The sequence below is a fragment of the Perissodus microlepis genome, chromosome 1, assembly GCF_051167445.1.
Source record: "Perissodus microlepis isolate ML-2025 ecotype Zambia chromosome 1, ASM5116744v1, whole genome shotgun sequence".
Lineage (NCBI taxonomy): Eukaryota > Metazoa > Chordata > Actinopteri > Cichliformes > Cichlidae > Perissodus > Perissodus microlepis.
The window spans coordinates 26,063,774-26,080,067 of NC_140461.1; the positions used below are offsets into that span (position 1 = coordinate 26,063,774).

The following is a 16,294-nucleotide window of genomic DNA, read 5'->3' on the forward strand; positions in this document are numbered from 1 at the left end:
GAGCCCTTGACTCCCATCTTGACAAAGTTGGGTAATTAACGACAGAGCCTATTAAAGGGAGAATATTCAGCCAGTGATAAATGGCTTTAATAACAGCCCCATGTTCTCTCTAACAGAGATAGATCCTGCCGCCACAGTCTCCCTGCCCACCAGATAAAACTACCCATACTCCCATCTCACCACCCTCTTCATCTTGCCTTTTCCCATCGGCAGTCTCGCTCTTTTTCTGTTTTCTCTGGCTTTGTGGTTTCTTTCTCGCTAACTTTTAAATCATTTTTTCTTCTATCTCAAAGACTCGCATTGCTCTGTCGGACAATGCAGCTTTCCGTGAGCTCTGCTTGCAATTTCAGGCTGAAGCCACGTCAAAGCAATCGTATCAAACAAGCTCAAATGTTTTTCCTGTGCGCACAACAGGCATTCTGTGCATCCTCCACATTACGCGGAGCTCTACAATATTTAATAAGCTCAACCGGGTCATCTACCTGCATGCATGTTTGTGTTGCTGCAGTTGCGCTTATGCATGTTTGTCTTGTAAAACATCGTTAGCCTCTTTGTGTAGGGGCCATGCAAATTGGACAGTTAAGAAACGCCAGGGCCGATTTATGTTCTAGTGCAGCCCTTTAACAGGGGCTGTGCTACGGCTTTATGTGTCCTGATGGGTTTAGGGGCAAGGACTGACCACAGGGGTCACATTCATCAAAGCCCCCGTATTGTGAGATTGGTCCAGATGTCGGTCCTCATTAGAACAGGCCACGCTGAAAGAGAGGAAATTCAAATGGGTGAGAGTTAAGCAGTCCCACTCCCATCCACAAGGCTGAAAATGTGATGATTGTTGATTGTTTTCTATGCATTTCAGCTCCCTTTAAGTACAGAAAAAATCATTCTTAGCCAAAAATGGATTGTACCAGTTTTGTCTGTTTTATTTGTCAACTTTTGAGATATATACCTCTGGGTGAACAGAATTTCAATTTCAAAATTGTGTTTCACAGTGCCCCTATTAGTCTGGATGATCCACATGCCTCACTCAAACTCCTTTTCCTGCAGAGGTGCTTATGAAAAAATGACAGGGTTTTGTGATTTGCACACTGTAAGGAAAGATCCTGAAAGACATAGTCTGAGATAGAAGTATAAACTATTTGCCATTGAAATGAAATTTAAATATGAAAGCGATTTTGAGGGGAAATGGATGTGTTACAACTTTTTAAAAATGATCTAAATACTGAGATTCTGTAAGGTCGAGGGAAAAGAAAAAAATCATTTGGTTTAAAAAAAAAATCTTCTTTTTAAAGTAATATCAACGTAAGGTCAGGAAGGTATGCATGATGCATGTATAATACTTTTAGACTCACTGGACTCTAAAAGTTTGGCTTCAGGTTTAAGTCCTGTTAAGCACACACTCCTTGTCTCTCTCTTACACACACACACACAGATATTACTTGACATGTCCCTCTCCAAAGTGTGTGAAGGGTTCTTCATACAGGGGTTGTAGCATCAGGCACTTTCTGTCTCACAGAACTAAAGGCAGCAGGTCCATTAAATACACATGAGAGTCTAATTAGGGCCCCCTTTGTGCAGCTGACTTGGAGGTAGGAGTCACTGGGGAGCGACTGTGCCAGGACCCTGACACCCAGAGAACACACTGTGCAAATTAATAGAGAATGACCAAGGAGTAGCTCTGTGACTGACTGGGACCTCTGCTTCCTTCGAGGCAAAAATGTTCAGAGCTGATTGCTCTCATTAAATTTGTTATAGTGATATAATTATGATAATATGCCTGCGAAATGTGATGACTCTTAGTGTGTGGTGAGTTTGCGTACCATGGTAAATTTGATATGAATGTTTAATATTTATATGGTCCATGTGACCTTTAAATTAAACCAGGGAGAAAATATTGTCAAACTGTGTGTTTTTAGTTTGTGGCCTCAATTTTACGAACTTTTGGTGGTCATTAAAAAAAACAACACGATAGCTTTGTTGTCTCGATGTGACTAATCGTCACCCCCTTTGAGCAAAATTAAAATAACTGATCATTTTGCCTATTTGCTCTGAAATTCAAACAGGAAAGGGGATTCAGCTAGCTTTCCTATTATAATTAGGTTGATAATAATGTTGAGTGAATTATTGCGCTTTTGTTATTCAGGGGGAAAGTCTTTCCTCTGCTGTGTCACATGAGATATTGGTGTGGACATAATTCTTATTCTGGCAGCAGCACATTGACTGATATTATTTAAATTACACCTCCTTGGGCTAAGTATTCGGAAATACTTTGCAGGGAATTCATCACCAAACGGTGTTGAGAATAAAAGGGACATCGACTCTTGATTACACTGACAAAAATGGCTTTTTTTCCAAAGGGAAATGACTAATGTTGTTAAGGACAGACGCAGGTATACTGCACGCTAAACACTGGTTGAATTTAATCTATAGATGATAAATGAAAGGAAATTGAATGTGACATTCCTGGCACAAAGCAGGAGAATAGGCCCATGATCTCAAAATAAGTGTAACATGCAAACTACTTGTTTCCAGAGTATTTGCTACCCCTACATTCCTATTTCATTTAAACACCTTTAACAAGTGTAAAAAAAAATTAAGAAAAGTTTAGTGAAATTGCCCATAAAAAGCCTCACCTGGTTAAATTTGGACGATCTTCCCTTTAATCTTGTCTCTAACTGCACGACTGCTATATTTCTAAAGCACACCACACCACTACACCAGTCACATCAGTTTCTGCAACCTCTGTCCCAATCCTGGGTCAGCCTGACTTTTCCTGCACCTGGCACGTCTCTCTCTCTGTGCTGTTGGTATTTTTCCTCTTAACGCCAGGACTTGAGAGTGCTGTTTTTAAGGCAGAGCCTTATGAGGTCCATTTAAGTGACGACCTATACTTGTGCTTAGCTTCTGCTGAAACCTCTCTGCTAGGTCTCTGTTATCAGTCAGTGCGACTGCCTCCTAGTCTCAATTCCTAGTCATTCTCATTATTGCTTCGCTGACTCCCCTGATCCTGATGCAGGTCCCATCTGAGCTGTGTTTCCAGTACTTCTTCCCTGTCTAATACCTCCCACTTTAATACCTAATACTTTTTCACCAATATGGTGGTGATGCCAGTGTTGAGCTGGTTCTGACTTGGCGCCTTTTGAGATCTGGCTCAATTTTACTATATTTGAGAACCAACTGGATCATTTACATGCAAAGACAAATTACAGTAGACCGACTCCATTGGTTACATCTTTTTTATTGTAGCACCTCCTGTGGCCAATGATGTCAGTGAGACAGATCGGCTTTTTAGTTTTCTTTGGAAATATATGGAACTACCTGTACATTAGACATTACATTGGTGGAAATGAGGTACTAATAGATCAGCCCATCTCTGATCAGCCTGCCTCAGTCTGCCTTCAGGCTCAAGGCCATCAGCTGAATCAGCCTTGCATCCCTCTAGGTTGGCTTCTGGTCCTCACCTGAGCAGGCTATCCCTCATCCCTGTCTTCCTGAACTTTGCATGATATCAGTTTGTTCTCTCTCCAGTCACTGGCATCTGCACCTGGGTTTATGTGGGGGAGGGAAATACCGTCTGGTCAGTAAAATTAACCCTGTGCATGTAGACAGACACAGTTTCCCTCTTCAGCCAAACAGCCATGAGCTGCCAACAGAACAAAGGTTTACACCATCCCATGGAGCACCTGAGGGACCAAATCCTCCACAACCTGCATAGTCTCACTCACATCATGGGGTGACAAGATCCAGCAAAACTTCAAAGACATTGTGGGAAACAGTAGTAATGTAATATCTAACTTAAAAAGTAAACATATGGAAACAATGCAGGTTACAGGTTTGCCATTTAGTGTGTATACAAATATATTTCATTTGAATTCAACTTTCCAACACTGTTTCTACAGTCAGAGGTCAAAGAAGGCTGAGGGTCAGTGGGACGAGGCCAGTCCCAGCTCCAAGTAACAGGCTCCCCACCTCCACCCCAGTGGAGTAGCCGACTAACATCTTTCTCCCCGATCTGCCTCCACAGGTCCCGGCAGCGGTAGGCGCTGTTCCCGACCCATGGAGGGCTGCATCAGTACCATGGCAGGATTGTGATGGGAGTGTCCTTTGATGGATGTTGGCCAGGTGTTCTTCATTGCCAGGGCTCCAACACCCTCTTCCTGACCAGGAGGGAAATACAGCGTACCAGAAAGATGCCAACAATATGCATTGTTGGAGTCAGAGTGGGTGGTCAGTTGTGTGCATGGGGACATTCAGCGGCATCCAGTAGTGCTGCTGCAGATAAAGTTTAAGGGAAAAAACCACACAGAGTAAAGGTTGCAGCCCAACAACGTCAGGAGCTCTTGTACAACAGAGGGACTAGACTTAGGCAACTGCTCCCTTCTTTCAGCTCAAAATTACTGTTGCTGAGTGGGTGACGTCCACTATGAGGTGGTGCGGTCGGACAGGGGAGGAGCCACAGAGATATTTCACCTCAACCTCCTCAAAGCCAAAGTAGGCTGCATATGCTGCTGCCTACTTGATGCCGACATCAACTATTTTCGCTATTATCTCCTGGGACGGTCATTAACCGCATGCTCAGACCACACCCCGCTGTAGAGGCTCCACCGCATTATGTATGGATGCCAACCCCCGGATCAACCTGTGGTATCTGGCTTTGCAGCCCTTTAAGTTGAAGGTAATCCATAGGCCAGGGGCACAGATTGCTCTGGCCAATTTTCTCTCCCACTGGTGGGGGGGTGAGTAGGCTTAGCCGGATGGGTCCCCAGTATCAGTAGAGGTGGAGGTGTGTGGTGAGATGTAATCTGTGGCTCCACTGCAGGGAAGCGGTGGTGCAGTGGGGTGGAGGGCCAGTGGAGGCTGGCAGGGCAGCTGAAAGCAATTCATTAATTACGCTCTCCCTATTTTAGTGACGCCAAGACCTGGAGGAAAAAAGAACAGGTGGAGACAGGTGGAAAGATGTTGGGACGAGGGGCACACATAATTGTAAATAAAAAACACTGTCACAAGTACGCTGACTGTCTTAGCTCCTCACTGAGGTCACACAGTCTTTCAAAAGTCTCTTTGCAGACTTATTCAGTTGTAAAGCCTCACCTAGCAGATTTACAGCTACATTTGACAAAATCAATCTGCCGCTTAACCTTTAGCCATACTCCAGGCAATGTGGAGTGTTCTTTTGTCTTACACAGGTGTAGCACAGTCAAGTAAAATCCTTTGACTACTGAATGAGAACTTAATGCTGTACCCAACTGACTGAAACAGCAGTGATTTAGCTTCTGTCCACTGACATATTGAAGGGACTAAATATGAATTTTACATTTTATACTTGTACTTGTATTTCACCTTGGGGAGATGTTTTTTCACTCTGACATTAAGGGTCAGTTTTTGATTAGTCATTGCCAAAAAGAAGAGCCATTATAATATATCACTTATATATTTTGTACTGAAAAATGATTATGTGTGATATTACAGTAAATCATGAAAACCTTTAAAAGGGATTAACCTTTTTTTTAGTAAGAGTGAGAAAGAGAGACTCACCTGACTCACCTGTACAGCTGGCATTGAGTTCTTTGAACTCCAGCAGCCTCCCACACTTCTCTCCACTACGCTACACTTTTCTCTTCTCCTGCTGTGACAGCTTTGGCCTTTAAGCTCAGCACTGTTATCACATTTTAACAAGCACGTCATTAACGTTGTCTCGCCGAGCTTTCTGTCGCAGTGACAGACAGCTGTTTTGACACACCCTGCCTCTTGCAGTTGCAGGGCTGGCTTACAATAATGCATTACTAAAAATGTCAGTGGCTCCATTTAACTTTATTCGTTTTAAAGCCAGTGGTAAAGGTTTTTATTACCCACTTTATTGAACACCTTACGGTGAGATGGTGCTGTCTAAATTGTATTATATATTATAAACTCCTACAAGTATGTGGCAGCAGCTGCACAGGAATGTAGAGCACACATTTGCTCTTTATGGTACACAGTCCAATGGAAATGACTGTACAGATAATGTGCTTGTTCTTATTTGTATGACCACGCTGGCCAAACGATAGTCTGCTCTGTTCACCTTTTGAATGCCAATATTTCTTAAGCATGCCTTACCTGAGCATAGAGTTACAGTGGACATTAAGTGATCTTTAACCTCAGATTTCTGGCCAACAAGCAATAATCCAACACCATCTTACTCTTTTCAGTTTCTAATACTGTTCTATAACAGTTCCATTTCTGAAATTACTCTAATGTAATGGTAGGCTGTTAGTTTTTAACATAAAGCTACCATTCTTGCAATATTATAGCCACTTGTGAAGAAGGTTTATGTGTCTAGACAGTTCTACACTTTTTGATAATACCCGTCCTCAATCTTGTCTGTGTGTTCCTTTATGTAATGTAATTATGAACAGCAATACCCATCAATGTACCAGCTGTCTCACTACAATATCTCCTTAGTCTGGACTTTCTCACTGACCCTGAAGATGCCGGTATTCTAAAAAAAAAAAAAAATTAAGTAAGGGTAAAATGGAATCATCAAACAAAATCCTCTTTAAAAAAGCCACAAAGCATGCATCATCCCATTTCAACAACATATTAAAGATTTTGCTATGGAGCTAACTCCGTTTCTCCAAGTACCCAAAATGAATTACATTGTGGATTATCGTGTAATTATGGATCTTTCCAAAGACTGATAGAACCGGAAAATTGAGTTCTGAATATTTCATAATGCATAGCACCATCTTTGTAGAGGAAATTATTTAGGGATAGCATGCTCATTTGCAGAATGGATAAAGGTTCATTGCGAGTCACTAGAGTGCAGTAATTGGAAAGCTCCTGTGATTCAAAGGAATCATTCAGAGATGAGCGTGTCTCCTGGATAGCTGTGTAGTACTCCATTAATCTTCAGTCACACACCCAAAACTATCAGCTACCATCCAAACCTATCAAGCTGTTGGCATATACCATATTTGTGCTGCATATAAATCACAGTTATACAACAAATGTGATAAATGTGCACTTTATCCTTTTTTTGTCCCTCTGCAGATGAGCTCTGGCACCCTCCCAACCTCAGCCACCATGAACACAGCAAGGAAACGGTAACTCTTGTAACCTTACATATGACGTTTTTTTTCTAAGTCTTTATTTATTTCTTTTTCTTACGTGTGGATCCTTTTAATGCACAGACAAGTAGAATTATCACAATATCAGCATCACATTACATGAAATATCATCATCACCAATGACAAACCAAACAATTTAAGGTTGGATAAACTACTCACTTAGGTGAACGCTCTGACTGGGATCTAAAAGGATAATTTTGTCGCCTGTAGAAAACATATGAAGAAATGCCAGTTTTGAAAAATGTCATCTTTAAAAGGCAAATCTAAATGTCAGAGAGATAGATCCTTTACACAAAGAGAGCACTGCCTTCTGGGTAGTACACAGAAAGGCTTGAGAATAATATATTTTTTTTCCCCCCAGTTGAAATGAACTACAATTACCCATCATCAAGCATATAAAGCAGTACCCTCGCATTCACAGTCTCATAGCCTGGGGAGGAGAGTGGTCACTGTTTGCAACATTAGTCAGGGAAAAAAACAAAAGGAAAATGTGTTTTGCTTTGTCACAAAATTGACTTTGCTATGTTGTGATGTGAAGTATGTCACTGAGATGTTATGGAATATACTGAATTCATATAATGGACCAGAGGCAGGTAGTGTTAGGTGCTGCAAAGTTTTAAATAGGCTGTTAACATAGGCTGGAGGAGCTTTAACAAAAGTTAAACAAAATAAGCTCCGGGCAAGCTTCTAATAACTGACCTCCACCTATCAGTCCTTGTAGTTATGCATTTTCTATCACCTGCCCAGGTTAGGAAGTGGGGATAAAAACTCAAGTAATCAAACAATATTTGCATTAATTGCAAAAAGACTAAAGGTGAAACTTTTTTCCTCTTCCATTCATTCTCCCACACTGTGCCTGCTCAGGAAACAGTCATATATTTATGATTGGCAGCTGATTTCCAAGCAACAAAGTTAAACTGCAGAAGGAAAACAGGAAAAATAATTAGCGAAACAGCAGCTCAGTCCAATTTAAACCTGATGACACTAACATAAAGGCAAACTCATAATCTGATCCATAATCAAGCAGAGCACTTTTAATGGGAGCAGGTCACAGTAAAAAGTGGGAGGGAACAACCACTTTTGCAAACATAACACAACATTTGTCAGGATAGAGGATGAGTTTGAGATAGAGAGAAAATTAATCCCACAATACTTTGTGTAATTTCAAAAAAGAAATTGTTGTTCTAGTTTTTGAATTGCATGCATTTGTTTGATATTTAAACTGTTTGTGATCATTCTCATGTACCTGCAGAAACAAAAGTTTTTCACAAGGCCATCTCTTAAGATTTTTATGTAATTTTTGTTTGGTTTGGTTTGGTTTGGTTTGGTTATTTTTACATCCCACTCTCCTTGTAAGGGTGCCCACAAGGAGAAGTTGCTTACAGCAACATTGTTGTGTGTCTTAAACTATAAATTAAATATTGCATTTTGAATCAAAACAGAGAGTGTTGGCTTAAAGTGGTTTACATCTCTGGGCCTAACTGATTCATCAAAGTTTGCAGCTAAAATATTTCATAGTACAGACTTTTCTTTTCTAGTTTTTTCTTCTTCTTTTTTTAATCTGATACATGAAAGCCATGTTGTGTTTCTTTTTTCTTTTCTTTGTGTATATGGTAGGGTGGGGGGGATCACAGCTCAAGCAAGCAGAGCAGCATGCCTTATTTGAGTTTATATTTTACAAATGTACAAATGGTAACTGAATACCTGACTACATCTTTCTTTGGTCATCAGTTTCAAAGTTGGAATCCTGATACTTCTCAGTGGGAAAATATCTGAAAAGAACTGACTGTCAGTCAATGTAGGTAAGTAACTGGATGAAGATTTGAAAAAAGGCAGAAGAAGAAAAAATGCATGAAGAAAAGAAAAGTGAGGTGCAAGTGGAGATGAAGACGGGAAAAGACTAAGACGGGAGAGATGGCGATCGAGGCGAAAGAAAGCATGCCTCTGCTCCGACTGTCCTGGGTCACATGTTTTTATATTAATGGTTGAGGTCTTGTGTCAGGTCAGGGAGAGCTAATCTTAACTCTCTTGCTGGAGGGCACCTTCAACCCACGGGGCATCTGGGTATCTCGTCAACCCAACAGTGAACCACCAGGCTCTTCTCTTAGCATGCAAATGAGACAAGAACAAATGTCCCATCACTTCTGGGGCTCCATGTCCCAAAGTGCTTAACACTCTTCCTGTCAACCCCCCACACCCCACCCCACTCCAGCTGCTTCAAAAAGCCCCTCCTGCACATCCTTCACTCTTTTTTTCTCCTCCCTCTGATGTTCTTTAAATGAGCTTCCCAACTCCACTTCTTTCTCACAATTCAATTTTACAAGGCCATTATCCTGGGTGTAATGTGGAGGTTAAATATATCGGGGCAGACATTATGTGAAAATAATTAGTGCTAATGAATAATGCACTCATTCAGCTGATGAAGGATGGTTGTCAGGGTAATGGAGTACAAGGGAGGGGCCCCTCTGACAAATGAAATTAAAATATTTAAACACTGTTTTACGATATTATCAGGCCCTCACACTCTTTCCCTGTTACGCACTCGCTATATGGAGCAGGCGAGCCTCCATGTGACATGATAGTTGTGCCATTACTCACGCACAACATCTGTCTCACCAGAGGCCCAGATACAAGGCCCATGCTTTTGCAGTACCTCACACCACAGCTCATCATCCCTGCCCTGATAATCACGCTGATGGCTTTAGAGATGGCGCTCTTATTGACAGTCGATGTCATCCTGCCAGATTATATTTTCTTCACTTTATTTATTGCCACTGCACTCATTCTGCCTCTTAGGATCTCGTTCTGCGCCCATCATGTGACAATGAAGGATGTAGGTTTTAAATTGCCTGGTTTACAGCACTCTCCCAGTCAATTGGCCTGTTCCAGTCAATAATGGTGGACTAAGCACTCCGTGACAGATAAATGGTAAAGCATCAACACAACCTTATTAGACATAATGGGTAGATGAAAATATAGGAAAGTGCCTTTGACAGAGGACAGAAAGTGCATGAACTAATAATATATATTGCTTATTTCTTCATGCACCAAACTCTGCTTGATGAACCTTCAAACACCTATTTCCACCTACACCTACTTGAACTTCAGCCATTCTAGCACTTTGGTTTACTCTGGTTTCAACATAAAGTCTCTAAGATTGTGGTCAGTAATCCAATATATCAGAGTCGTCAAAGGCTGCTCATTTTTGGAGCTGACAGAGTGTGGTGTATGTTTAAATAAGACTCCAGCCTATCCCCATTGTTTTGATTTAACCATGCTCCTGTGTAGTGATGAACACATTCCCCTTAAACACAAAAGATCCCTGATTCAAGACCAGGAAAAGATGCAAACCCAATAGTATGCTCCCATTGCTGGTCCCAAGACCAGAAAAATTGGAGCATTGCATCAGGAAGGGAATTTGGTATAGATCAAACTTGCAGATCCACCACTGTGGCGACCCCCTCCAGAACTATGCAACATCTGTTGTACAGTAGGTGAAAACAGCAGTGGTTGCTGGTGCAACTAATGTCAGTTAGTTGTAATGGAAATGTTAATAGGTTCAGCCTGTACTTACTGACAATGACAACACTATCATGCTGATGTGATGTGATCCCTCTTAATTTATTGTCTTTGTAAGTATGCAAAACATGTAAACATTACACAATGTAAACATTATGTCAAAGAGTAACAAATTACAGATTAAAATTTGGACCTGAAGATGTTATGAGGATTCGTTCTAAAGAAAGCAGATATATTTACTGCAAAACTTTAAACCTGTGGGTGCTAAAAGTTGTTATTAAGTTCAACAGTCGAAGTGAATGGGCTTATCTGCGTTCTTGCCTGTGGTCACACGTTCTTGGTGTCAACTGAAAAAAAAGATCAAGGATGTAAAAACTCACAGGTTTTCCAAACTATCAGAACATTGGAGATGTCATCAGATCTTCCAGAGACAGATAGATGCCCTGGTCATGCCACACATGACAAGAAGAGCTGATGCTGCTACATTGCAAGCCCCAATCTGAGCAGCAATGACCCTCCTGGGAGTGATGGAAAACTCACCTGCTGATGTGACGGTCCGACGCTCAGCTGGAACAGCCACTCGACAAAGGTGTTACTTTCCTGCTGAAACACAGACAGGGAGGAAGCAACTGTTTGCGCCTCCTGTCGCACGCCAGCATGACCTGAGCATAGCATGAGGCAAACTGTGTGTTATAACTGCATGTAGGGTGTGTTTACCTTTAGCTGTGTTTTGTTTTTTCCATTCCCTGTACAACCATGGTTGGTGATCTCTGCCAGGGCTGCCGTTTGTCTCTGATTCTTTTTATAACTTTTAGGATCATAATTTCTAGGTGTAGCCAAAGGGTGGAGGGTGGTTTTAGGATATGATCTCTGTTTTCTCAGATGATGTGGTTTTGTTGGTTTTACACTGGGGCATTTTCCAGCCAAGTGTGAAGTATATGGGATGAGAATTAGCATCTCCAAGTCTGAAGCTATGGTTCTCTGTTGGCAACGAGTGGAGCACTGATTCAGGGTTCGGAATGAATTGCTGCCCCAAATGGAGTAGTTTAAGTAAGAGTAGTTTAAATAAGTATTACACCTACTGATGACGACACTGCACTGGTTGGTTGTGGTGAAGAGAGAGCTGAGCACGAATGTGAATCTGGTGATTTAACAGTTGATCTGTGTTCTTGCCTGCCCCTGTGGTCACAGGTTCTGGGTATCAACTGAAAAGAAAGATCAAGGATGCAAGCAGCAGAAATGATTTTTCTCTCAAGGGTGTTGGAAATAGAGGCATTTGGTCATTTAGGAGTCACTCAGAGTAGAGCCACTACTTCTCCTCATCGAAAGGTGTTTTGGGCATGCAATGGAGGTCCCGGGGCAGACCCAAGTACACGCTGGAGAGATTATATCCCCAAGCTGGCCAGTTGCATATTTATTTCAGTTATTTTATATTTGACTGATATAATCCACGAATCCAAGACAAATATTGAAATTATTTTAAAAAATTGTGATACTTCAATAGACAAAAGCTAAATAAGCTGATAAATAACAATGTAGTTTGTATTTGTAAATCTGAAAGTAATATTACATAAACTGTGCAAAAATACTGGCAGATAATAAAAAAGCTACTCTTTTTTCTTCTTTAGATGACATTAATTACATAAGTAATAAGACTTTAAGTAGAAATAAGGTTTGCTATTATTATTTTGGTGTTATATTTAATTTCATACAGTAAATTATTCTTGGGGTCCCAGGGTACCTCCGTCGGGAGTCCACGTATGTTAACTATGTCGGTAGGATGAGTGTTAACAAATTAAAGGTGGGTCTGTGGCTGAGTAGGAACAACCCACACACCATACCCTGCTACATCTTGCAACTTTCTTTTCTTAACTCTTATTTTGCATTTTGGCACCATATACATTTGACTTGCAAAACAGACCTAATTACAGGGCCTGCAGTATGCAAGCCACACATCAAACATTAAGTTACAGTAGAAGCCTGTGATCCCAGTCACATACTCTCTCCCTCTTTTTTTTCTTCTGCCCTCCCTTGCCTCTGCACACCAGAAACACTGATTGTAACAGGGACATTAAAGGGGAATTACAGCGAAACAATTTACACTTAATGTAGCAGTCGTATGAACGGGGAAGAAAGATGGACAAAGATATAGCCATATTAATAATACATGTTTTAATTAAGCAGCTGGGAATGCAAGGAGCAGGATCAAGGGAACAGACAGACAATGAAAGAAGAAGTCGAAAGGAGGGAAGCGGTGAGAGAAAGACGGACGAAGAAAAAGAACTGAAAATGAGAGAGTGAATGACAGAGAAAGAGTAAAACAAAGCGGAGCATAAAAAGTAGGAGGAGGAGGATCGGAATATGGTGCTGCGCGTTTCCTGCAAACCGTGATTCATGGGCAGTAAATATGCAAAGCCTGATGGCCATAAGGCAATCAGAGGAGCGCCACTCATCTACATGTTGCACAGTGGGCTATAATCCATCTGAGGGGCAAGGAATAATGATACCAGGAAGCAGGAATAAGAGCAGGGTCTGTTTATTACCTCAGACAGATCCATAATGCATACAGATGTGAGGGAGGCACACAGCTGCCTCTGGCCAGAGAACTCTATTGAAAAGTAGAGACAGTAATATTGTGTTTAGTGTAATGAAAGACAATCTGATTGAAGCACCTATTAAGGCAAATAAGACTGCTGTCGTATGAGGTTTAAGTGCCGGAGCTGTAACGATCACTGACAGGGTGGAGAAGAGCTGGGATGGATACCAAAGGAGAAGGAGGCACCGATCCAACACCTCAAAGGCAACAGCAAGGTCACCAATAAATAACATGGGTAATGCAATATGAATGTGCACTCGTGCAAAGTGAAATGTAAGGTAATAATATGGTCCAAATATGCACATTTAAGACCTTGCTCGGTGTTAAGAGCATACCAGCGCAGATAAAACGTATGACCGGCAATAAAGCAGTAATTTGAATTCTTTGGTGTCATTGTGTTTACTTTTCTTTATTTGCAAAGACACCCGCACATTCATGCGCACTCTCGAACACAAAGGCCTTCTTCCCCGTCTCCTCACAGAGGACATTAACACCAGGATCCTAGTGGTGCTAGAGTAAAGTAATAAATTGTGTTGAACATTGATAAACTAATGCAATTACCTGCAGGGCAAGCCAGTCAGCTAATTTAAAGATACCAGGTTTGTTCATGGGGTGGGAGGCACTGAATAGGCCCCAAGGGTGAAAGATGGCGCCTTTATTACATCTGAGAGGTCAGCTTGGTAGCAGTGTATTAGGATTGATCTTTTGATCCCAGCCTGGAACCCACCCCCCCCCCCAAAAAAATGTACCAACCCCATATGGCTGAGGAAAAACACAGCTTATCTGGCGCAAAGGGTTAACTCTGCCAGCCAGGCAGCCTAATTGAGCACCACACATCTCAGCTACACAGCAGAAACAGGAACCTGGAGGGTCGTAACAAGCCAGGCGTGACTTATTCACATAATAAACCAAGCAGATATCTAAATGAGCCATTGAGCCAGCCAGAGGGGGGGAGGCCATTAGGCCGCGCGGACCATGGGTACATATTTGTATATCTACAATTGCCCAATCATTTGCATATGTGGCTGGCTATAGACAGTGCTCGCACCCAAGGGCCCAATGACACAACATAAAAACTTTGTACTCATTCACAGCATCATAAACAAGTCAGAGACTCATTTGTTTTATCAAAAAAAAAGTACACGGAATTTACAGGAGACATTAATTGAGATATTTAAAACCATCCCAGCTGCAAAATACAAAGACACGGTCTCTGAATGGATATTCTTTCAGTGAAGCCTTACTTCATAGAGTGATGTTTCATTTAATCTACCAGTTAAATCGAATCTACCACTCGTGTAACTCTAGTGTTGGTTACCCTCAGATAAAAGCAGACCTAACCTGTGAGGCTCTCAGTAACTTACTGTAAAATTTCCATTTCATTTCAGTTTTTTTACCAAAACACACTGAACACAAATCCCACCCTAAACATTCACAGACCGTTTTTTCCATCCAGACCGTCATACAGTATCTGTGATGTGAATGAACGCAGCATGAGTCAGAGGAGGAGACTGATAAGTCTCTGATGTTCATCTGTTAAATATTAAGTTTCAGCCAGCAGCTGGTTAGCTTCTCGTTAAGACTTAAAATCACAGTCCAGCTCTACCTAAAGCCAACAAAATCCAACAATTCTGTGAACACCTCAACAGTAAGCTGCTGAAATGCATTACCAATGAGCAAACACAATGACACTGCAAGGGTCATCCTCAAACAGAGTATTTCAATTTTATAATATTAATGAATGTTGGGGATGAATGAATGTTTTTTTGTGTAAAAGTACAAATACTGATCATGGTTGTGTGTCAAAGGTATCAGCAGCAAAAGTGCCCTCATGTTCTGGTGGACAGCCATGAACTGATGACACTGCATATAACCAGCAGCTTAGAGCAGCATATGAATAAATATTGTCCACACTCCAGTGACAGGTACACACAGGCCTCTCATTCACTGTGGAAATATCTGAGTTCAGCAGTGTTACAGTTTTTTGCAAAGAAACTGTTTCTTCATCTGCTGTGAGGGATGACCTGAAGCTTGCCTGATAGGAGGAGCACACACAGATGGTTATCAGCGTGTGTAATGCACTTAGGCACTAAAGTGTAGCAGATGTTATGTGCCCGACTGTTTCTGTTTTGGGTTGAGTTTTTTTTCTCGCTAGTCTCACTGCTAAATTAAGCTATCCAGTCCTGATTGTGACATCAGAGCCAGACAGTTATGTTCACACAGTTGTGTTGTGTGGCTTAAAACTGTGATGGTAACCAATAAATGTACATTTAATTAAAGCTGTGATTACAATTATTGAGCGATGTCTTTCATTTCAACATTTTGTGTGATGTTTATTTCTTTCAGATAATACTTTTTATGGATTCCTAAATGACAAACACAAAGAAACAGATGTAGAACAGATGTCCAAATTACCAAGCAAATGCAAGATATTCACACATACTTTTTGTTATAAATAATGCAACAAGCTTGTAAAACTGTATTATTCCAATGCATCCACTGTAGAGTGCTAGTAAAAAAAAAAAGTCAGACAACAAAAGCTGATAATATAACATTTGAATTCTCATTTCCTCTGAAAATCCAATTTATTGCATCACTTTACTACATCCTCCTACTCGCCTGTTATGTTGCTTAGTTTAAACAATAACAAAAGGTTATCACTATCATTCTTGGTAATGGGTCAAGGGGTCAGCCTTTAATATGACCTCTGACACATAATTAAATTGCCATCTTTAACCTCAGTTACAGCCTGTCGCAGAGCATTGGATTACATGCTGCAAATCACTGTACTGATCAATAGCAGAAGAGAATACAGGGGGCATGGCCTGCCCTGTCCAGAGGAGTCTGCGCAGAGATTATCTTTAATGAAGCTGAACTGTGCAGTGATCATGTTAATGTGTAGTCTTATTAGATTCTGAATGATGTACTGAAACACACAGTTATCCTTGCAGGGATGAGAAGACTGCAGATAAGGCATCAAAGAGCAACTTGTAGTGTCCAGGCACATGACTAGCTTTCACTTTAGCTGTTAGTCATGCAACTTCTTATGTACTTACCCTTGTGTCTTAGATTTGGC

At 41.2% G+C, this 16,294-nt stretch overlaps 1 long non-coding RNA gene across 3 annotated transcripts in view; it reads left to right on the forward strand.

The window, feature by feature from the left end:
• The window catches only part of LOC146393908 (uncharacterized), a 79,834-nt gene extending 66,233 nt beyond the window's left edge, over positions 1-13,601 (forward strand). For all 3 annotated transcript variants that reach the window (XR_014800233.1, XR_014800251.1, XR_014800264.1), the window contains exons 5-6: positions 4,022-7,079; positions 8,835-13,601. This is a non-coding gene — a long non-coding RNA (uncharacterized LOC146393908). The remainder of the gene's footprint in view (positions 1-4,021; positions 7,080-8,834) is intronic.
• Positions 13,602-16,294: the final 2,693 nt, after the last annotated feature.